Source organism: Protopterus annectens, chromosome 14.part0 (assembly GCF_019279795.1).
Source record: "Protopterus annectens isolate FY-2018-M chromosome 14.part0, PAN1.0, whole genome shotgun sequence".
NCBI lineage: Eukaryota > Metazoa > Chordata > Ceratodontiformes > Protopteridae > Protopterus > Protopterus annectens.
In genome coordinates, this window is record NC_056748.1 from 794,535,488 (window position 1) to 794,560,760 (window position 25,273).

The 25,273-nt window shown below is 42.9% G+C and overlaps 1 protein-coding gene across 1 annotated transcript in view; it reads right to left on the reverse strand.

Annotated features, from left to right (window-relative positions):
* Positions 1-25,273, reverse strand: part of LOC122788731 (SMC5-SMC6 complex localization factor protein 2-like) — a 909,214-nt gene that overhangs the window by 674,854 nt on the left and 209,087 nt on the right. The gene's annotated exons all lie outside the window — the stretch shown is intronic.

Sequence of the window (25,273 nt, forward strand, 5' to 3'; positions counted from 1 at the left end):
AATGCATATCACAGCAAGAATAAAGTTGCACTGACTTCAGCAATTTCAGTGTGGTTCCAGTGACTTTTGTTTATACATTTGTTTGCTTCTGTTACCACTTGATTTACTGCGAGTTCAATTGTTTTATTTTTACTTTTATTTACTGCATGCTTCAACTAGTGTGCCACTAATCTAAAAATTATCCGGGTATACGAAAGGGGTCCATAACCATAGCAAGATCTAAATGTACACAACTCATTCTTTACTTCTTGTGTTATACTACTACATCTACCATTCAAATTAATGGCGTACATTTCATTGTTAAAGTAGTAAGAGAAAAAGTACAGTTTTGTACCTACCATAAATGTAGATGTTCGAAGATCCACATTGCTGCAGTCCTTACTTATGGGTAGTCCGCTGTCCTCGGTCGGCCCGAATACCAAAGTATTAGGCTGACGTCGGTCATGGGCGCCCAGATCTGACATCAGAGCGTCAGGGTATAAAAGCGCATGACCGACGTCATATCCTCAGTCTTTTCTTGCCCCAGATGTCAGAAGGCCCTAAAAAGAAAGGCCACAGCCAAAAACAGAATACCTCCCAAAAACAGGCCCAACAACAACCATCACCCAAACCATATAACCATGCCAAACTACAGTGGGGAAGGAGGGAGGGTAAATTGGACTGCAGCAATGTGGATCTTCGAACATCTACATTTATGGTAGGGTACAAAACTGTACTATGTTCTTCATCTCACATTGCTGCAGTCCTTACTTATGGGTAGAATCCCAAAGCAACGGGAAAGGGAGGATGGCAAAATCATAAAGCATTAGGGGCTGCTAAAATGCCCTGTAATATTGCAGTGGCAAATCCAGCCCTAGACTTAGAATAAAGAGGAAGGTGGTAATGTTTAGAAAAAGTATGTACTGAACTCCAAGTAGCTGCTTCCAAAATATCTTTTGTAGCTACCCCCCTTAGAAAGGCAGTAGAGGTGGCAGTAGCTCTAGTGGAATGAGGTCTGATTCCAGCCGGAATCTCCTTACCATGATGGGAATAACAGAAAGAAATACAAAACCCAATCCACTTAGAAATAGTTTGTTTTGAAACAGGTTTACCCTGAGAACCCAAAGCAAAAGAAACAAACTGCTGAGACTGTCTGAACTCCTTGGTTCTGCTCAAATAATAACGCAACTGCCTGTGAATATCCAAAGTATGCAAAATCTGCTCCCCTGTATTTTGGGGGTTTGCATAAAAAGTAGGCAAATGAATAGTTTGGTTTAAGGCCACACTAGAAACCACTTTAGGCATAAAGGAAGGATTAGCACGCAAAGATACCCTATCCTTATGAAAAATCAGGAAAGGCTCCACTGCCATAAGGGCCTGTAATTCAGAAACCCTTCTTGCAGAAGTAATGGCCAACAAAAAAGCAGTTTTCCAAGACAAATACTTTAACTCGGCCGTAGCTGCAGGCTCAAAAGGTTGTAGAGTAAGTTTTTCCAACACAAAATTGAGATCCCAAGCAGGAGTAGGAGCTCTACGTGGGGGTCTTATGTTCTTTGCCCCTCTAAGAAATTGCTTAAACAAAGGATGAGAGAATAAAGGAGGGTCACAATCATAGTGAGCAGAAATGGCTGTAGCATGAATCTTTATAGAGGAGAAAGACAAACCTTTGTCCAGTAACTCAGTAAGATATTGAAGAGAAGCACTAAAATTAGGCTTGGAAACATCAAAATCCTTCTCTTTGCTCCAAATAAAAAATCTCCTCCATTTATCAGCATAAACTTTCCTTGTACTAGGCCTTCTGGCCTCCAAAATAACATTCAAAACTTGTTGTGGCAGCTGAGACCCTCCAGGGTCTAAAACAGAATATGCCAAGCTGTTAGATGCAGAGACTGAATCCTGACATTGAGGAAGTGACTGCCCTCCTGAGACAAAAGATGCGGAATTAAAGGTAGAGGCCATGGAGGCTCCCTTACTAAACTCCTCAGAAGTGGGTACCAGTGCTGTCGAGGCCAATCCGTTGCTATCAGAATCATGGATGGTTTGTCTTGTCTGGCCTTCAAGAGTACCTTGGGGAGGAGAGGCAGAGGTGGAAAGGCATAGACATGAAGATTGTTCCAACTGAACGATAGAGCATCCACCTTCCAAGCTGTGTGATGAAACCTTTTTGTGCAAAACTTTGGCAACTGGTAATTTAGTGGAGAAGCGAACAGATCTATGTCTGGAGTCCCCCATAACACTGTCAACTGCTAGAATACATGAGGATCCAATTTCCCTCGTGAGGATCCACTATCTGTCTGCTCAACACATCTGCTAAGGAGTTCTGTGCTCCTGGCAGAAACCTTGCTTGAAGATTGAGGTGTAAACTGAGAGCAGTCTCCCACAAAATCATCGCTTGCCTGCAAAGTGGGTATGAATGGGTTCCCCCTTGCTTGTTGATGTACCACATGACAGTAGTGTTCTGTTTGAATCAACACCTGCCCTGGGTGAAGTAAATCCTTGAAAGCCATTAATGCAAACTGGACTGCTAACATCTCCTTCAAGTTGATATGCAAATGTTGAAGTCTGACAGGCCACGTGTCTTGCACCCATTTTCCATTGAGGTGTGCTCCCCAAGCCTTGTCCGAGGCATCTGTCGTTAGAATCTGACTCGCCTCTGGTCGGGTCACAGAGAGTCCCTTGTTTAGGTGACATTCCTGAGCCCACCACAAAAATTCCGAATGAATGCAAGGTATTATCTGAATGACAGTGTCTAGATCTTGGCAGTGTTGTGTCCATACATTTTTGAGATACCATTGAAGCTTCCTCATATGCAGTTTGGCATTGGGAAGCACCAGAATACAAGATGCCATGAACCCCAAGGCTTGAAGGACTGTCCTTGCAGTCAGCCTGGACTGTAGAGACATTTGATGGAAATAAAGAGAAAGGCTTATTTGTTTGTCCGGGGTCAAAAAAGCCATCTGGGAAGCTGTATTCAGTCTCACACCCAGAAAGCACATGTCCTGAGAGGGTACTAGACTGGACTTTGTTTCGTTCACAGAATACCCTAGGCATCTTAACACTACCATCACATATTGTAGATGATGAAGAAGTTCGTCTTTGTCTTGAGCAATAATCAGGCAATCGTCCAAATAAGGATAAATCTGTATTCCTCTTAACCTGAAAAAGGCTATCACTGGAGCCAGAACCTTTGTGAACACTCTGGGCGCAGTAGATAAGCCAAAGGGCAATGCAGAGAACTGATAATGTAAATTTCCAGCTCGAAAACGCAGGTACCTCCTGCAACTGGGCCTGATAGGAACATGAAGATAAGCCTCTTTGAGATCCAGAGTTACCATCCAGTGGTCTTTTCCCAACAGAGGTAAAAGCTGTTGTAACGTCAGCATCTTGAACTTTGGAATGTCCAGATAAGTGTTGAGGATAGATAAATCCAAAATCAGTCTCCACGTGTTCCCTTTCTTTGGAACTAGAAACAGGCGAGAATAAAATCCTAGGCCCACTTCTGACAGAGGAACTGGCTGTATAGCTCCCATTTGAAGAAGTAAAGAAATCTGTTTGTGAGCCTTTAACCTTTGCCGAGGAGGAACATCTGGCATGCCTTTGAAAGAAGGCAATGTATGGAAATAAAACTTGTAGCCTCGGTTTATAATGTCCAATACCCATTTGTCCTGGGTGACTAAAAGCCAGTTTTGCTTGAAAAGTGCTAACTTTCCTCCCAAAGGAGCTGCCAGGCAAGAGGAATCTGGCAGCTGAAAATGCAGATCATTGGGCCTGTTTACGAAAGGACTGGCCCCTGCCCTCACCTGCAGACTGTGCCGGCGAACTCCATGTTCTAGGTCTGAAGGAACTCTGAGCTCTGCCCCTACCACATCTAGATCTGCCCCTAGACTGAGAATCAGAAGAAGGGTAAGTCCATCCTTTAGTAGGCCAATTTCTACTAAACTTTGGAGGTTGCACCTGCAAAAAATCTTTAACAGTCTGCATAGACTTAGCCTTGTCCTCCATTTTCTTTAATACAGACTCTACAGGAGGACCAAACAAAACTTCAGACTGTAAAGGGGCATCCAGAATTCTAGTTTTAACATGCTCAAACAAATTCTGATCCTTAAGCCAGGCGTGCCTTCGAATAACTGAACCAGTGGCAGCCATCCTAGAAGAAGCCTGTAAAGCATCAAAGCCACACTGTAAAGAATGCTTGCCCACCTGTTCAGAGACATGTACCAAATCCTGCAGTTCTTTACACTCAATACCCTCTGCTAAAGCATCCACTTTAGATTTTAGCTGAGAAAGGAGGAAATTCTGATATTTCAACATATGAAACTGGCAATTTAAAGCCCTCATTGCTAACGTAGAAGAGGTATACACCTTCTTACCCCATCTATCCAAAGCTCTAGCTTCCTTATCTAGAGGAACCGGATTTTTTACAACAGAAGCTCTAACACCCTTAGGCCCCTGACTAATAGTTTCTGGGTCTGCCCTAGGACTTTTATACAGATATTTATGAGCCTCAGGCACCCTGTAATACCTGTCTGGTTTGACTGGCGCAGGAGGCACAGAATCTGGATTAAGGGAAGCCTCCGAGAAAACATCTTGAACAACATCCAAAACTGGAGGTATAGCTAAGGGTCTATGCTGTGGTAAAACAAAATTCCCTAAGCCTTTTCCGAGAATCAGAGAAATCCTGTCCTTCCCACTTAAAATGCTCCCTCATGGAGTGTAAAGTTTCTGAAAAGAAAAATCCTCAGGAGGAGAAGCAGAAGGAGTGGAATCCTCTGCATCAGAATCCGAATAAGGAGGAAAATCTTGAATGTCTTCCACAGAAGACTCAATCATCTGAGGCCTGCTCCAAACTTTCCAACTCTAGCTCTACCCTGGGCCTCTTATCAGGAGGGGGCATAGAACCTCTAATTAAAGTAATCAAATCTTCTGCCATTTTAAGCATGTGCTTTTTAGGCACTGACCCTGAGGAACCAGGACTGACACCAGAGGAAGGCAAAACAGACCTGCCCTTAGAAGGAGCCTTAGAAATAGTAGCAGAAGGCCTAACCACCCTAGGCACAGTAGGGAGAATAGTAACCTGTGAGGCCCCTTCAGCCTGACCTGAGTCCTGTGAAGCCACCTCTTGCAAAATCAAAGTTTCCCCCTGAGTCTCAACAGAAACTTCAGCCGGATCCACCTGTTCCCCTGTAGCTTCTAATGGACCGGCGTCCGAAACGGACGAATCATCCTGCCTAGGCTTCACAGATTTGTCTTTGCTCTTCTTCGTGGAAGCGGGCGTCGGAAGATCCGACGGCATATTATAATTACACCGCTTGCCAAAGACTAACCTAGCGCAATCTAACCTCCGTTTTATAGTGCGCTTATTGAACCTAGCACAAAACCGACACCCGACTACGTCGTGCTCCGGTCCCAAACAAGGAATACAAAGTGAGTGGTAATCCCTATGCGGTATCTGTTTCCCACAAGAAATACAATTATTCACTTTTTCTGACATCCGGTAAATAACTGAGGCAAGAAAAAACAAAAATATTCCCCAACGGGGTACTTAGCCCAACTTGGTATCGGTCTGAAACTCCGAATTCGAAAAATTTCAGAACGCCGAACGGCACTTGCAACGCTGCTTCTGCATCGGACCATGCGGCAAAAAAGACTGAGGATATGACGTCGGTCATGCGCTTTTATACCCTGCCGCTCTGATGTCAGATCTGGGCGCCCATGACCGACGTCAGCCTAATACTTTGGTATTCGGGCCGACCGAGGACAGCGGACTACCCATAAGTAAGGACTGCAGCAATGTGAGATGAAGAACATCAGTGCTACACAAAACCTGTGATACACCTGACAGATTTACATAAAAGTGCTCGTACGTACAACTCGGGAGGTAATTTATATACTTTAAAAACTTTTCTTGCAAGGTTTACTAGCCTGACACCTTGCATTAGCATATTAAATCAATACAGCATTAGGTGGGCTAGCTAATTTACAATGAGTTTCCCTAGCTTTGCTTTTGCCTAAAAACATATCAATGCACATTTTTAAGATAGCCAGTTAGGTACCAGGCTTTCCTATGTGGTTAAGCTGGAATACTTTTGTAAGCAAAAATTAAGACGCCAATTAGGAAATAATAAATTCAGAGTCCAATAACCTAAATGAGAAATACAAACACAAAATGATGCTTTACAAAGTTCAGCATTATGCCTTTGACACTTCCTGTGTTTTCCTTGCATCTTGCTTCATGCTGGTAATTTGGTGGGGGGATAATCACAGGGGCATTCACATTATCATGTAACACGTTCACAAACTTTGTATTTAATCCACCAATATTTAACAAAACAGTGAGCCAGGGGACAGGACTGCACTATTTGCCTAAATGTTAGTATCTGTACAATCTCACAAAGCACATTTTTCGAGCCTATATTTTCCTTTAATGAATCTGAGTTGAAATGCATTTTTTTTTCAAATATTTAACTTAAAGTACATTTTAAGTATCAGGTGAACTTTCTTTTTAAAATTACGACTCTTGCTCATAACGCATATTAACATCTTGTTGGCATTGCGTCTGTGGTTGCAGACTGCCAACTTTCTTCATTTGATTTAAACTAACACCAAGTATGCTCCACCTTCAGAGTTGATAATGCCACTTGACAAGAAAGTTACCTAGTTTTTTGAGTCTGTTCCCTGTTGTAGCAGATTCTCCCAGACATGAAATCTCTCGTTTATAAATTATTTTGTCCACCAATTCTGTTTCACACAAAAACTCTAAAGTTTGGTGGCACAGCTGTCCTTTTATAACTTAATTTCTGCTGGACAACCAAAGTCCACTACATGGGGATGCATATATTTTAACTAGTCGTCACTTGATTACATAGAAGTATCAAATCAAGTTTCCGCAGTCAAATGTGCTACTATTCCCCCAACCACCACAATTCTGTAAACACATTAACCACTTATTTCCTGTTTCTATAACTTTAGTAATAAAGGAATAACTAAAGCCTCAATTACTACTTGGGTCTATGCATAGTTCTCCTCTAATGATTATCAGAGATAGATTCTGCCTTCAATATGGTTACACTGCTAACTTAATTAATAAGGTTATTTTTGGAATTAGGGTGGTCGCGGTGGTGCAGTGGTTAGCATTGTCACTTCACAATAACAGGTTCTCAGGTTCGATTCTCAGCTGAGGTGTTTTCTGTGCGAAGTCTGCATGTCCGCCCTGAAGTTACAAGGGTTTTCTTCAGGTGCTCCGGTTTCCTCCCACATTTCAAAGACATGAGGTAGGTGGGACTGGATTTTCTCAAATTGGCCATGGGTGTGAATATGTGCATGTGCACCTTCGGTGAAGGTTGGATGCGGGGCTGGCAAATGAACACCATAAAACCTCCATTGCCAATCATTGTGCAGACAGATGATCCGCTTATGGTGACTCCAAACAAGAAAAGCCAAAAGACGGTGTTATTTTTGGAAATACTTCCAATGTTGCACAAACATTTAAACAAAGCCCCTTACTTTGACTATAGTAGCGCCGTCCAGATGGCCACTGGCCAAAATTTGGCCTGCCAATGCCTTTTCTGTGGCCCACCAAATCCTCAGTAAAAAGTGCGTGTTATTTTGTGGTTAACAGGTCCCCTCACTTTAAAAAGGTGAATTTAGGACCAGTTAACCTCATGTTGCATTTTACATCTACAAGTTAGCTGCTCCAGCACATAGTGCAGACTCAAGACAGCCTACTCTCATTTCAATGATGATTTCTATAGTTGGAATGGATGTGTTTGGTTTTCTGCAGTTTTCTTTTTATGGCAGAGTTTGCAATGATTAAGCCTTAAAAAGAAGTTATGTACTTACCATAACGTTCCATGTGAGTTGTTCATCTCACCTTCATTCTTGCAGATGGGTTTGCAGATGATCCTCGGCTCCACATCAGCCTACTACAAAGCTCGAGGTCTTCAAATAGCTTGAAGCCAAGTCCCTATCCCATGATGCACCTACAGTTACCTCAGATCTTGTTTACTGCATATAATAATACCATATAATAATACCATATGTCATTCTATCACTCTAAGAGAGAGCTATAGAAGGGTTGAGCAGCAAAGAAACAACCAGCATCTCGGTCTTCAAAAAACCCTGGAGGGGGGTAGGAGGGTAGTAAGAATGAAGGCAAGATGAACAGCTAACCTGGAACGTTATGGTAGGTACATAACTTCTTTATGTGAAGTTGTTCAATCTCGCCATACATTCTTACAGATGGGTAATGTCCCAAGCACCATCTATCTTGGGTACTCACAGGAGTACGTTTTTCAGGACAGTAGACCCAAAAAAGGCCCTGTCAACTTTGAGTGATAAAGGTACGAAGCCTCCACCAAGTGGCTGCTGCACAAATGTTATGTATAGGATGTCTATCAGAAAAGGCAAAGGATGTAGACACTGCTCTGTTAGAATGAGCCTTCATTTTCTGTTGTAAGAGCATATCAACAGCTGAATAAGCAAATGTGATACAATCGGATAAGTACTTATACAAAGTTGTTTTTGCCACTGGCATACCATTTGCGAAATCTGAAAAGGAAACGAAAAGCTGTTCTGATTTTTTAAGTCTTTTGTCCTATCCAAGTAAAATCTGAGCTATGAACATCAAAGCTTGTGCAGCATATAATCTAAGTTGTTGGAGTGATTGGGGAAGAACACTGGTATAATTTGGTGAAGGTTAGCTTCAGTACAAACTTTAGGCAAAAAAGAGGGATTAATTTTAAGTGAGACTCTGTCAACAAGGAAAATAAAATGAGGCTTAATGGAAAAGGCTTGAAGCTCTGATACTGCGGGCAGAAGTGATAGCTACTTAAGATCACCTTCCTTGACAGATATTTCAAATCACATGATGAAGCTGGTTCTAATGGAGGGAGAATAATGAAGGAAAGCATAACATTTAGATTCCATGGGTTATACGGAGATTTCACACGGGCTCTGAGATGAAGTCTCTGAGAAAGGCTTTGGATAGTTTGTGACATTATGTTCAATCCTTTAAATCCAAGGTGAACATTAGAGATAGCAGCAAGTTGAACCTGAACTGTTGCTGCTGCAGCATCTTTATTGAACATCATGGTCAAGAACTCTAGTACAGAAGCCATAGGGGCTAGGTAGGGATCAATGTTGTTTTGCGAGGCCCATATAGAATTTTTTTTCCATTTGCTAAGGTATAGCTTCCTCATACAGGATTTATAAGAGGATATTACAACTTGCTGCATCTCTTTAGAAATTTTATGGAACCTGGCTATTATGGGAATTGGAGCAGCCAAGGTGTTAGCTTCAGGGACAAGAGAGGGATGAAGTTCCCCCAATGAGTGCATCACAAGATCTGGAAATTGGTCCAGAACCCAAGGATCCTCCAACTAGTGAAGTCTAAGGAAGGGGAACCAAATCTGACAAGGCCAATGAGGGGCTATTAGAATGATGGTCCTTCCCAGGGGTTTTGCTTTCTGTAGTACTTTGGGTATCAACGGAATTGGTGGGAATGCATAGAGGAGACCCGGAGGCCAATCGTGTACGAGTGCGTCCCTTGTGGTTTCACCTGGAAGGGGAATCAGGGCAAAGTAGCTTCTGCATTTCGTGTTCATGTGGTTGGCAAAAAGGTTGAAGCAAGGCTGGCCCCACCTGCGGAATATCCTGTCTGTTATTTCGTTCTTGAGGGACCACTTGTGAGGCAACAAAATTGCTCTGCTCAGCTTGTCTGCTATCACGGATTTCCCCGGGATGTGCATTGCTAAGAGAAAGCGCTGGGTGGATGTAGCCCACTGCCATACTCTTAGGGCCTTGCGACAAAGGGGGTGGGACCTGGTTCTGCCTTGTTTACTCCAATGGGACCTGGTTCTGCCTTGTTTATTCCAAGTACCAGACCACTAACATGTCTGTCTGAATTGCAACTATACCCAGAGGAAGAGCGTCCTGGAAGTACTGCAATGCTAAAGGTACTGCTCTCATCTCTAGGACATAGATATGCAGATGTGTTGCTTGATCGGTCCATGTGCTTTGGGCTGTTCTTCCCTGAAAATGTCCCCCCATCAGGGAAACATCCATGGTCACTGTGGCCGCTGGTGGGGGTAGAACAAAAGGGTGACCTATTGTGACATGGAGAGGTCAACCACCACTGAAGATCCTTTTTTGCATGTGTTCGTTATTATAAGATGAGACATTGGGAGCTCTTGGTAAGACCACTGAGTGAACAGCCATTGCAGAATCTGCATGTGCATGCGACCCAACGGTATGGCTAATATTGCAGCTGTCATCATGCCTAACAATTTTAGTACTTCTGATGCTGGAGCCCTGTGCTTGGATATGATATTGTGGACCTGCTGACGGAGTAGTAAGACTCTCCCATAAGTCTCAGAGTGGTGGTGTTGGTGGCCAATTCTGCTCCGATAAAAATGGTATGTTGCAATGGCGACAAGGCATATTTTCCCCGAGTTTACTGTAACGCCCAGCTGACTGCAGAGTGAAACAGTGGTGTCCCTGCTTGTATGAGTTGATGCCTGGTGTTGGCGGTGAGGAGCCAATCATCTAGGTATGGAAACACCTGGAATCCTAAACATCTCAGGTGAGCCGTTACCACTGCCACGCATTTGAACACTCTGGGGGCTGTAGTGAGACCAAAGGGCAGGGCTCTAAACTGGTAATGATTGGCTCCCAGCCGGAAGTGCAGATGATCCCTGGATGGTCTGGCCATTTTTATGTGGTAGTACGCATCCTGAAGATCTATCGAGCACATCCAATTGTCTTTCCCTAAAAAGGGAAGTATCGACTGAAGCATGACCATCCGGAACGTACAGTTTTGTACCTACCATAAATGTAGATGTTCGAGTGTTCACACTGCTGCAGTCATCACACTTAGGTTATCCTGCCGTCAGGCGGTCCCCGCAGTCGGCCAGAGTTCCAAAGTCTTGGTCCAGCATCGGTTGCTGTCGCTTCTTCCCTGACGTCAGTCCGCCAGGGGTATATAATATGCAGCAGACGCCTTTTCTTCAGTTTTTCTTGTCCCAGATGTCAGGTGCCCCCAAGTGGGTAGGCAATACATATTGCTAATCAAAAATATACATATAAAATAAAAACAATACCTTCAGTTACTAGCAAATAAACACCAAAGGTTGTATAGGATAGAAGGCTATAGATAAGTCCAGCTAGTTCAGAGGGGATGGAGGGAGGGTAACCTGGACTGCAGCAGTGTGAATACTTGAACATCTACATTTATGGTAGGTACAAAACTGTACTATGTTCATCGTGTTACACTTCTGCAGTCATCACACTTTGGTTGAATCCCAAAGCTAAGTTTGGGTGGCAGGTCTATAAAGAATTAGGATTGGCTAAGAGGCCCTGCAGAACTGCAGTGGCAAAACCTGCTCTGGATTTAGAGTAAAGAAGCAGGTGGTAACACTTGAAGGTGTGCACCGAACCCCAAGTTGCAGCCTCCAAAATTTCCTTGGTAGGTACTCCTCTGAGAAAGGCTGTTGAAGTGGCTGTTGCCCTAGTGGAATGAGGCCTAATGTTATTAGGGACTGATTTTCCATGCTGTGTGCAGCAGTACTGAATATAGTGTCCTATCCATTTGGATATAGTCTGCTTTGAGATAGCCTTGTCTTGTGATCCTGCAGCATATGCTACAAACAGTTGATCAGTTTTCCTGAAAGCTTTTTGTTTTGTCCAAGTAGAAGTGCAGCTGCCTGTGTATGTCCAAAGAATGCAGAAGTTTCCCCCCTTTATTTTGGGGGTTTGGATAAAAAGTAGGCAAATGGATGGTGTGGTTAAGAGCCACACTAGATACCACCTTTGGCATGAAGGTAGGTTTGTCCTTAAAGATACCCTGCCCTGATGAAAAATTATAAAAGGTTCCACTGCCATTAATGCCTGTAGCTCTGAGACTCTTCGTGCTGAAGTTACTGCCAGGAGCAGAGCAGTTTTCCATGCCAAAAATTTTAGATCGGCTGTATTGGCTGGCTCAAAAGGTGGTAGGGTCAGTTTTTCCAAAACGAAATTGAGGTCCCAAGTTAGTGTTGGTGCTCTCCGGGGAGATCTTATGTTTTTAGCCCCTCTGATGTACTGCTTTAGCAAGGGATGAGAGAATAAAGGAGGATCTGTGTTGTAATGTGCAGAAATGGCAGAGGCGTGAATCTTAATTGATGAAAAGGATAGGCCTCTGTCCAGCATCTCAGTTAAGTATTGTAAAATCTGAGGAATGTTTGGAACAAGAGGGTCAAGGCTGTGAGCTTGGTTCCAGGTGCAGAACCTCTTCCATTTTTCTGAGTAAGCTTCCCTGGTGCTAGGCCTCCTGGCCTCCAAAATGACATCCATAACAGCTTTAGAGAGAGGTGTTGCCTGTTTGACTAAAGTATCTGCCATGCAGCCAGGTTTAGGGTTTTGAGCTGACCGTGCAGGATCTGATTGTTGTGTTGAATCAGAAGGTGTGGAATTTGGGGCAAAATCCATGGTGGGCCCCGAGCCAAGTTCCTTAAGATAGGGTACCAGTGCTGACGTGATCAGTCTGGAGCAATCAGGATCATCTGTGGTTTTTCTTGTCTGGCTTTTAGGAGTACCTTTGAAAGGAGAGGCAGTGGTGGGAAGGCATAGACTTTTAGTTCTTTCCAGCTGAACAGAAGAGCATCCACTTTCCATGCTTGTTTGTGATAAGTCCTTGTGCAGAATTTTTGTAGTTGGCAATTCAGAGGGGAGGCAAAAAGATCCATGTCTGGACATCCCCATTTTTGTGTCATCATGCTGAAGATTTGTGGATTCAATTTCCATTCGTGAGGGTCCATGATATTTCTGCTTAGGTCGTATGCCAGAGTATTTTTTTTTCCTGGCAGGAATTGTGCTTGAAGGTGAACTTGGTACGTTAGAGCTGTGTTCCACAAGGACATGGCTTGCCTGCATAGGGGATAAGAATGAGTGCCCCCTTGTTTATGTACCACATTACTGTGGTGCTGTCTGTCTTTAGTAACAGTTGTCCTGGATGTAGAAGGTCCTTGAAAGCTGTTGGGGCATTTTGAACAGCCAACATCTCTTTGATTGATGTGAAGATGCATCTGGTCTGTGGTCCACTTGCCCTGAATGCATTTTCCTGCCATGTGTGCTCCCCAGGCGTAATACAAAGCATCTGTTAAGAGTATGTAAAGGTAAAAAACCACTGTACCAAGCACAAATAAATCCTGATCCTGGAAAGTACGTAAATGCTTTATTCCAAAAGCAGCCACAAAGACACTTCAACACTCCAGATAAACGCTGATCACAATAAAATGCACTCCATAACGTATCCAACAAACGTTTTCGTCCCCAACTTCATCAGTAATACTGGCCATATTGCTTAATTAGTGTTTTTATATACCATTTGAATTCTGTCACCACTGCATTGACCAATCGTATTGTAAAGTGCTTAAAGTGTAAGAATACATAGAATTTTTGAGCCTAAAAGCCATAAAGTTAAAATACAGTTAAAATACAAAGATTTGAACTTCTACAATAACTAAACTCATCATGTAAAAGTTGTATATTAAAAACATGATAAAAATACTTTAATTGTAATTAATAAACTTGATGACTTAAATACTGTCTTTCACAAAAGATGTATTTAAATAAATAAGGTAGTGAAGCCATCTAGTGGTATGAATTTATAATACATCTTAAAATAGAAAACATTTTCCTTAACAAAATAATAAATGTTAAAAACATTTTAAAAGATTTTAAAAGATTCATTGTTTGTACTAATAAAATGTATAATACAATTTAAAAAATATATATAGAATTAGAGTTTTGCAGCCCTCAGTTTTAATACTGGGGCTATCGACACCATTTCATTGAGTCCTAAATTCCTATTTGCATCAAGAAGGAGTTGCCAATACAATTCTTTGTATTCAATAAGTGTTTCCCACATGCCACCTCTGGGGTTGGTGGGGACAACCTCCAAAATAAAAAACTGGTATCCAGGGGTCTCACATTTTGTTGAATGCTTGCTAAGGGCATTTTTTTCATTTCTTACCCTGACATCATATAGGTGCTCATATATTCTCTGCCTGAGCCTTCTCTCACTCTTGCCCACATAGAAGGAGGAACATTTTTTACAAATAGCTATATATATGATTCCTATAGTGTCACAGTTGGCGAAGGTGTTAAGATGTAAAGTCATGTTTCTCGCTTTTAAATAAAGTGTGTCTCCACAAATTGTGTACAATAGTTGCATTTTCCACATTTGTATAGTCCTTTCTTTAATCTATTACTGTTGTGAATAGAATTAGTTTTCTGACCTGCCTCCAAAATATTTTTAATACTTTTACCTTTACGGTAAATGTAAGATGGATCATTGTCAAAAATATGTTCTAAATCAGAAAATTTGGAAGCGCTATTCCATTCCCTAGAGAAAATGTTTCTTTTTTTTAAAATTCACTAGCAATTTTGACATTCAAGAATTGAGATATCTGGATGTTTGTATTGGGAAGAAAGATGGATCCTTCACATCACGCATTTACAGAAAGGACACCTTCTCTAATTCTTACTTGCATTACACCAGTTGCCATCCCGCCCATCAGAAGAAAGGGGTAGTAAAAGGGCAACTGGTGAGGCTGAGTAGGATGACTTCGGACAATGAAGTTTTCTTTGAAGAAAGCAATTTTTTAAGGAATCTATTTATCAAGAGAGGGTATCCATTAGAACTTTTTAACAAAGTGATGGATGAAGTAAATATTAAAAGAAGTGATTCTTTTGCCCCTATTTTGGGCAAGGATGAGAACTTGGTTTTAGTTGAACAGCATGAACAGAAGAAGGGAGAGAATAGGTCAGGACTTATTACCACCTTTTGTCAACAATCAGCATTTTTAAGAAACATTTTCTCTAGGGAATGGAATAGCTTTTCCAAATTTTCTGATTTAGAACATATTTTTGACAATGATCCATCTTACATTTACCGTAAAGGTAAAAGTATTAAAAATATTTTGGAGGCAGGTCAGAAAACTAATTCTATTCACAACAGTAATAGATTAAAGAAAGGACTACACAAATGTGGAAAATGCAACTATTGTACACACTTAATTTGTGGAGACACTTTATTTAAAAGCGAGAAACATGACTTTACATCTTAACACCTTCGCCAACTGTGACACTATAGGAATCATATATATAGCTATTTGTAAAAAATGTTCCTCCTTCTATGTGGGCAAGAGTGAGAGAAGGCTCAGGCAGAGAATATATGAGCACCTATATGATATCAGGGTAAGAAATGAAAAAAATGCCCTTAGCAAGCATTCAACAAAATGTGAGACCCCTGGATACCAGTTTTTTATTTTGGAGGTTGTCCCCACCAACCCCAGAGGTGGCATGTGGGAAACACTTATTGAATACAAAGAATTGTATTGGCAACTCCTTCTTGATGCAAATAGGAATTTAGGGCTCAATGAAATGGTGTCGATAGCCCCAGTATTAAAACTGAGGGCTGCAAAACTCTAATTCTATATATATTTTTTAAATTGTATTATACATTTTATTAGTACAAACAATGAATCTTTTAAAATGTTTTTAACATTTATTATTTTGTTAAGGAAAATGTTTTCTATTTTAAGATGTATTATAAATTCATACCACTAGATGGCTTCACTACCTTATTTAAATACATCTTTTGTGAAAGACAGTATTTAAGTCATCAAGTTTATTAATTACAATTAAAGTATTTTTATCATGTTTTTAATATACAACTTTTACATGATGAGTTTAGTTATTGTAGAAGTTCAAATCTTTGTATTTTAACTGTATTTTAACTTTATGGCTTTTAGGCTCAAAAATTCTATGTATTCTTACACTTTAAGCACTTTACAATACGATTGGTCAATGCAGTGGTGACAGAATTCAAATGGTATATAAAAACACTAATTAAGCAATATGGCCAGTATTACTGATGAAGTTGGGGACGAAAACGTTTGTTGGATACGTTATGGAGTGCATTTTCTTGCGATCAGCATTTATCTGGAGTGTTGAAGTGTCTTTGTGGCTGCTTTTGGAATAAAGCATTTACGTACTTTCCAGGATCAGGATTTATTTGTGCTTGGTACAGTGGTTTTTTACCTTTACAAGTTCGTTTACCTTTCCACTTGCTCGTTGATTTTTTATCTGTTAAGAGTTTGCCTGGCTGTGGGTAGGGTAAAAGGCTGACCCTTGTTTAGGTGACATGCCTGTGCTCACCATCGTAACTCCTGTTGTAGGCAGGGAATTATTGGAATTACTGCTTCTAGACTGCGAGAATGTTGAGTCCAAACACTTTTTAGGTACCATTGTAATTTCCTCATATGCAGTCTGGCATATGGTATTAGTAGTATGCAGGATGCCATGAATCCCAGGGCCTGCAGAATTTTTCTTGCAGGGAGATGGGACGTTTTTGCCAGTAGTTGAAAATATTGAGTTAGTTGCACTTGTTTGTCTGGTGTGAGGTAAGCCATCTGGGCTGTTGTATTTAAGCTGGCACCCAGGAATGTAATCTGTTGTGAGGGCACTAGTTTTTACTTCTTTTCGTTTACTGTGTACTCTAGAGAAATTTTTTCACAAACGCCAAATACTGTAGAAGAATGTCCTTTGTCTCTGCTTGAATGAGGCAGTCGTCCAGGTATGGATATATTTAAATTCCTTTTTGTCTGCAAAATGCAATTACTGATGCCAGGCACTTTGTGAAGACCCTGGGCGCAGTAGATAAGCCAAAGGGCAGTGCAGAATATTGGTAGTGCATTGTACCAGCTTTGAATATGAGGCATCTTCTACAATTTTGTCTGATAGGGACATGCATGTATGCCTCTGAGATCCAGAGTAACAAGCCAAGCCTTCTTGCCCAGCATGGGTAGAAGCTGCTGTAATGTTAACATTTTGAATTTCGGAATATCCATCTAAGTATTCAGAATTTAAAGGTCCAGCATAGGCCTCCAGGCTTTGTCCTTTCTGGGGACCAGGACGGGTCTTGAGTAAAATCCTTGTCTCTGTTGTGGTACTTTTTGTATAGCTCTAATCTCCATGAGGGCTGATATTTGTTTTTGTGCCTCTGCTCATTGATTTTGTGGCAGGTATGGCATTCCTTTTAGCTTTGGTAAAGTATGGAAGTGGAATCTGTATCCTTGAGACACAATATTCAGGACACATTTGTCTTGGGTGATTGTTTGCCAGTTTTGAGAAAAAAAGTGCTAGTTTTCCCCCTAAGGGGGCTTCCAGAAGGGATGTGCTTGGCGTACGCAAAGTAAAGTCATTGTGACCGTTTCTTGTAAGGTTGAGACTTGTCCTCACCTCCTTTTGGGGTTGAAGTGCCCTGTCATTGTCTGTTTGAGCCTTGGGGTTGAGATCTGCCTCTTGGGCATCTGTATCTGCCTCTCTGTGGCCTATCTGACACTGGAAAGGACCAATATTTTGTTGGCCAATTTCTGCTAAACCGAGGTGGCTGTACCTGTAAGCAATCCTTCACTGTTTGCATAGATTTAGCTTTATCCTTCATTTTCTTTAACACCTCTTCTGCCTTAACACCAAACAATATCCACTTCCCTTAAAGGCACAGCACTCCCTTATACTATTCTAGCATGTCGAGTGGTAGATTACAGGCATCCTCTCCAGTTCAGCTGGTTAATCTGGGAAACTTGAGACAATGCTACAATTGTCTCATGTACACAGACAACCCTCTCCTCCTGCCAACAAACACAAATACATGTGAGAGATGCAACTATATAGCCAAACTGGAGGCTGAACTCGCTCAACTCAGAGCTGGCATGACCAGACAGGAGATGGTAACCACACACATAACAAACCCAGTCCCACATAGACCTACCACAACTGCAAACCAAACACAAAAACACAGACATACTCGGAGGCTCTAATAAAAAACTTACCAAAACAACAGCGGCTCCCAAAGCAGACATCAAAAAATCCACCACCTCAAAACAAAACACATGCAACACATACTTCAATAAATCAGTGTGTCAAACAATCACAGCCCTTAAGGCCAAACACTATGCCGGATACACTAGTAATAGGTGACTCTAGTCAGACACACTGATGTCCCGCTTACCAGGCTGAACAAGGAGAGGGTGACTGTGAACAGCCTATCGGGAGCTAGGATCCGCCACATAACACACACACTCAGGTCACTCCAAAGCAAGTACAAATATGACTCCGTCATTGTCCATGCTGGCGTGAATGACCTGAGACGTACCTCCCTGAACTACATGAAAAGAGACAGAGGAGCTCTCTGATTATGTAGCCCAGGCTGGTATGACCCTGACCAGCATCTTGCCCTCACCAAGAATGATGCCACAATACAAAGACAAGATGATCAGTTTTAATAATTGGCTCAAGTACTGGTGTCATTCTAAGGGGATCCAATGTCTGTCTGCTTGGGATGACATGTTGGGCAAGCCACGCTGCTTCGCAAGGGAGGGCTTGCACCTGTCATCACTGGGCTTCCGGATATTGGCTAAGGCTCTTGCCACCCCCATAGTGCCTTTTTTAGGCAAAGCTCAAAAGACAAACCCACCTCCTTAGAAAACAAAAATGGAAAAAAACTAAGGGTAATGCTGCTCAACGCCAGAAGTCTAAATCTCAAGATGCAGGCACTCGAGGCACTCCTCAGTATAGAGAACATAGACGTCTGTACAGTAACTGAAACCTGGCTCAAGGCTCCTGAAAGCACCCCAGCACTACCAGGCTATACCTCGTATCATACTTTTCGGCCCCAAAACCCGGGCCAAACCACAATGGGAGGGGGGGGGTGTCCATATTCATCAAGGACACCCACACCTCCAGGTTAGTAGCAACACATGAAGCATCGGAGACCATACAGGTGCAACTAACCATAGGCAAAACTGCTATACAACTGGTAGCATGTTACAAGACCACCCTCCCAATCTCAGGTACCCCACTCAGCCTTCCTGAAGACATTGGAGGATATGAATTTATCACAAAATACCATCATACTGGGAGACGTCAACTACCCCAATATAGATTGGGTACATTATTCTAGCCCTAACACCCTAGCCCAAAGGTTCCTGGAATTCATAAATTCAAATGCACTGGAACAACTAGTCACCTCTCCCACTAGGGGAGATAATATACTAGACCTGATCACAAACGTGGGGAAAAAATGCTCCACACCAGAAGTATACCCCTCACTAGTGAGATCTGACCACAAACTAATCACCCTGGATATACATATCCCACCTCCACCCCCAGTAAAAAAGACCAGAGTGAAAAACTTCTCAAAAGCCGACTTCACTCTTCTTAAGACTGAGATGGTATCCTATAAGCCCACTGGGCCAGTGGAAACCACATCCCACAATGCTGAATCCTTCACAAATGCTTTCTATGGACATCTCCAAGAATGCATGGATCATGCAATCCCAAATAAATCCAAGTCCCCCTCCACCAAAGGCAAGCCAAAAGAAGGAAGCTACTGCACGACAGAGCAAAATCCCATAAAGGGAATACATCTCTGATCAACACTAGCAGAAAACTACGTTCTCTCATAAAAACATCCAAGGCCAACTTTGAGAGAAAAATCGCTAAGGACACTAAAGTTAACCACATAGCCTTCTTCAGCTATGTTAGAAACCTGGGCGGAAACCCTCAGATATGCTCAGAGTTAGTTCACAACGACAAAAAATACACCGAACCCACAGACATGGCCAACATTCTGGCAGACAGGTTCAGTGCAAATTTCTCCCCTCCCTCACCCCCAAAAGAAGAAATACTTATCCCAGCTGAATGTAATCTCCCTGTCATCTCAGATGTCCAGGTGAGAGCCGCCCTCAGCAAAGCTAAAAACACATCAATGGGACCTGATGGTATCCCGGGTTGCATGCTACGTGAACTCCAAGAGGAGCTAAACCCCCACATAAAAATGCTATTTAACCTTAGCCTTACTACAGGATATGTACCTAAACACTGGCGTACAGCAACAGTGGTTCCACTCCACAAAGGGGGTACCTCTACAGACCCTGGGAACTACCACCCCATAAGCTTAACCAGCCTCGTCTGCAAAGCTATGGAAAGAATCATTATGGAACTCATAAACAGAGACATTGGGGACCTATAGACACTTGATCCCACCCAGTTCGGCTTTGTAAAGGGCAGATCCTGCCTTTTGAACCTGGTTGACTTTATCGAAACAGTCACTAGAGCCATTGATGAGGGCAAAGCAGTCCATACAGCCTACTTGGACTTGGCTAAGGCCTTCGACACAATACCCCACTCAGGCATCATAGATAAGCTCAACAGCTTAAATGTAAACCCTTATGTCACTAGATGGGTTGCAAACTGGCTAAAGGACAGAACCCATAAAGTCAAAATCGCTGGAGCCATGTCAGACTGAAAGCCAGTCACAAGTGGTGTCCCACAGGGATCTGTCCTGGGACCCCTCTTGTTCGGCATTTATTTCTCAGATGTTAAAGCAAACATGGGAGGATTGTGGCTGACAAAGTTCGCAGATGACTGCAAACTAGGCGCCATAGTCGATACACCAGCTGACACACACATCCTACAAAAAGGCCTCACAGAAACTGACAACTGGTGCTGGAGTCATGGCCTTAAACTAAATGCCAAAAAATGTATAGTCATCCCCTTTGGGAAAAACAAAGTACCCACAAATAATCACATAGACAGTAACCCACTGAGTACGGAAAATTAATCGGAGACCTAGGGACCCAAGTCGACAGCGACCTCTCATTTGACACCCACGTTGCCAAAGTGGTAAGAAAGAAATTCTATCTTGCACACCTTATCATGAAGGGATACACATCCAGATCCAAGGATGTCATTGTACCCCTATACTCCCTCCCTCATCAGACCCATGATTGAGTACAATGCCCCATTTGGTATGTACCTCACCCGGCACTTCCAGCAACTGGGGATACCACAAAGGTACCTCACCAAGAGGATCAAGGGTCTCCAACATGTCTTATTCTGCCAGACTAAAGAAACTCCAGCTCTATTCAGTAGCATACCGCCTGCTCAGAGGTGATCTGTGCCTGACGTACAAGGCCATGTCCAATCAGGAACTGATGGACATGCCCCACCTCAAAAAATCCAAATCCATCAGAACCACGACAGCTAAAGACTTGAACTTTGGCACAAGTATGAATAGGACATGCTGGAGGGATAGATTCATAACACAGTGGCTTCCCATGCTCTGGAACAGAATCCCAGTTCATGTTAGGCAGAGCCCCCCACTGACTCTCTTCAAGAGAAATCTTGATGAGTGGATGGGAGATCGTAAGTTTACCCCAGGGGTCACCTCTGTGTCACTACTAGACAGGGGCACAGTAAACTAATTCTATTATATAAGGGGACCTTCACTGTGTCACTACTACACAGAGGCACAGTATTCTAAATCTATTCTGTACATTTTTGTACCATGTCATGGGGTGGTGAAAGCCACATCACTATGGCTAGGCTTACAAATGCCCCAGGGCAGATAGCCTAGTACTAAACTATGAAACTATAAGGTATCATGTTGTAAAGGAGCATCCAATAACTTTGCCTCAACATGATCAGGTAAACTCTGTCCTTTTAACCAAGCATGTCTTCGAATAACAGAACCTGCAACTGTGGCTCTACAAGAGGCCTCTAAAGAATCAAAACCACATTGCAGAGTATGTTTTCCCACCTGTTCAATTGCATGCAATAAATCCTGCATTTCTTTACAATCAGGAGCTTCTGAGATAGCAAGCATTTTCTGTTTAAAGTGAGCCATTAAATATTGTTGGTATTTAAGCATGCGAAATTGGCAATTTAAAGTTCTTACTGCTAAAGTTGCAGATGTGTATACTTTCTTCCCCCATCTATCCAAAGCTCTGGAATCTCTGTCAGAGGGTACTGGATTTTTTGCAATGGAAGCCTTAACCCATTTTGGACCCTGAAAAATAGTTTCTGGATCAGCAGAAGGGTTTTTGTAAAGAAACTTGTGAGAGTCAGGGACTCTATAATACCTATCTGGCTTCGCTGGAGCAGGGGGCAGAGAGTCGGGAGATAAGCTGGATTCAGAAAACACATCAACCACAATGTCTAGCACAGGTGGAATAGCCAGGGGCCTGTGCTGAGGCAATAAGAGGAAATCCCTGAGCCTCTTCCTGGATTCTGAGTATTCCTGACTTTCCCAATGGAAATGTTCCCTCATGGTATGTAAAGTTTCCCCAAAAGAGTAATCCTCAGGAGGAGAGGCTGAAGGGATAGATTCCTCAGCATCAGAGTCCTCATAGGGGGGTAAAGAGTATCCCTGGTCTGAAGAGGAATCAGAGGAAATGGAAACCTGATCAGAGGAGTCTGTCTGTTCCTGCCTAGGCCTTTTCTCAGGAGGGGGATGGGAACCCCTGATTAGAGTAGTGAGGTCTTCGGCCATTTTAAGCATCTGTTTCGTAGGCATGGAGGACTGTCCAGGAGAATGCTGTACTTGTTTCTTTGTCTTTAATGGTACCCTTTGTCTTGGCTGTTGTTTTAATGGTAAGTTGTGAAGGTCTGAAAACACCCTCAGAAGCCGGTGCCTGCTCAGCAGCTCCGGACCCATCTGAGGGAATTGTTTCCATAGGCCCAATACCTTGAGTTTCCAGAGGCCTAGATGTCTCCACGTGGGAATCGGAAGCAGCCTGTGGCTCTGAGGTAGCGGGTGTCAGGGGCTGCGAAAGCACCTGAGAACCGGCGACTGGCCTAGAAGAGGTTTCGTCGGTTTTGGACCTCGGATGTCTGTCTTTATCCTTGTCTTTGTGTTTTTTCGTTATTGAGGTCGTCAGCTGATCCGACAGCATGGTATAATTGAACCTTCGGCCAAAGTAATGTAAAGCAAAATCAAAATGTCTCTTTATAGTGCATTTGTTGAATCTAGCACAAAACCGACAACTAGTGATGTCGCGATCAGGGCCTAGGCATGGAATACAGTAAGAGTGGAAGTCCTTATGAGGTATTTGCTTCCCACAAGAAATACAATTAACTTTTTCTGACATCGGTCTGAGGCAAGAAAAGGTTTCAACGGGTACTTAGCTTTATTGAAGACTTCGGATCTGAAATTCGACTTCGAAAATCTCAGGAGTCGGCCGACCGGCACTTGCGAACTGCTTCTGCTTTGGGCACCGTGCGGCATGAAAGACTGAAGAAAATGTCGTCTACTGCATATTATATACCCCTGGCGCACTAACGTCAGGGAAGAAGCGACAGCAACAGACGCCAGGCCAAGACTTTGGAACTCTGGCCGACTGCGGGACCGCCTGACGGCAAGATAACCCAAGTGTGATGACTGCAGCAGTGTAACACGAACATCTTATCTTTCTTGACAGATCTGTTTAGTCTGCTGATGTCCAATATGGGTCTCCACAGTCCCCTGTCTCTCTTGGAGCTGAAAAGAAACTCGAGTAAGTTCCGGATCCTGTCTGGTCTGCTGGGACTGGTTGGATGACTCTTGTTAGCAACGATCGGACCTCTATTATTGCCTGTTCCCTGCAACCGGGTGGAACGTCCAGGATTTTTCTGGTCAATGGAGGGGTGTGGCAAAAGGAATGAAATATCCTCTGGAAATACTTTGTACCCAGTTGTCATTTATTATGAGCCAAGTGTCTGGATACAAAGTTAAGACCCCTGGCTGCCTCCAGAGTAAAACAGTCAGGCCTCCTTTCAGGAGCACTGGTAAGGCTTCCCAAAAAAACTGATAGCTGTCACCCTGGTTTTGTGGACCCCCTCTGCCACGAGGGTGGCGTCTTCCATTATTGCCCCCTCCTCTACCCCTGGAGGGGGGTTCGCCACGTGTGTCCTGAAAGGCTCTTTGGGCTTTGCAGAACCACATCTTTCCTCCCCTTTGACCCGTGGGAAAGGGTCTGGTAGGGGTGGAAAAAAGTACAGTTTTGTACCTACCATAAATGTAGATGTTCGAGGATCCACATTGCTGCAGTCCTAACTATTGGGGTAGTCCGCTGTCCAGTCGGCCCGAATACCAAAGTATATGGCTGACGTCGGTCAGGGCGCATTAGACTGACGTCAGTACGTCAGGGTACTAATGCGCATGACCGACGTCATATCCTCAGTCTTTTCTTGCCCCAGATGTCAGAAGACCCTGAAAAGCTAAGGCCAAAACCAAAAATTCCAAACATACCTGCACCAAAAATATGTACCATATATACAAAATTACCAGAATATAACCTCACCTACACAACCACACTTAAACACAGAGGGAAGGAGGGAGGGTAAATTGGACTGCAGCAATGTGGATCCTCGAACATCTACATTTATGGTAGGTACAAAACTGTACTATGTTCTTCATTCCACATTGCTGCAGTCCTAACTATTGGGTAGAATCCCAAAGCAGAGGTAAGGGAGGCTGGCAAATCATAAGGAAGCAGGAACTGACAACATGCCTTGCAAAATAGCTGTGGCAAAACCAGCCCTAGACTTAGAGTAGAGAGGAAGGTGATAATGCTTAGAGAAAGTATGCACTGAACTCCAAGTAGCTGCCTCCAAAATATCCTTAGTGGCCACCCCTTAGAAATGCTGTAGAAGTGGCAGTAGCCCTAGTGGAATGAGGCCTAATTCCAGCTGGAATCTCCTTGCCATGATGGGAATAACAAAATGCAATGCAAAACCCAATCCACCTAGAAATAGTTTGTTTTGACACAGGCTTGCCCTGCGAACCCAAAGCAAAAGAAACAAACAACTGCTGAGACTACCTAAAATCCTTAGTCCTGCTCAAATAATAACGCAATTGCCTGTGTACATCTAAAGTGTGCAAAATCTTTTCCCCTTTATTTTGGGGATCTGCATAAAAAGTAGGCAAATGAATAGTTTGGTTTAAAGCCACACTAGAAACCACCTTAGGCATAAAGGAAGGATTAGTACGTAAAGATACCCTATCCTTATGAAAAATCAAAAAAGGCTCTACCGCCATAAGGGCCTGCAACTCAGAAACCCTTCTTGCAGAAGTAATGGCCAACAAAAAAGCAGTCTTCCATGACAAATATTTCAATTCAGCAGTAGCCGCAGGCTCAAAAGGTTGTAGAGCAAGTTTCTCCAACACAAAATTGAGATCCCAAGCAGGAGTAGGAGCTCTACGTGGGGGTCTTATATTCTTTGCCCCTCTAAGAAATTGCTTGAACAAAGGATGCGAAAACAATGGTGGGTCACAATCATAGTGAGCTGAAATTGCTGCAGCATGAATCTTAATGGAAGAGAAAGACAAACCTTTGTCCAATAACTCAGTAAGATATTGAAGAGCCACACTCAAATTAGGCTCAGAAATCTCCAAATTGTTTGCTGCACTCCAAAATAAAAATCTCTTCCA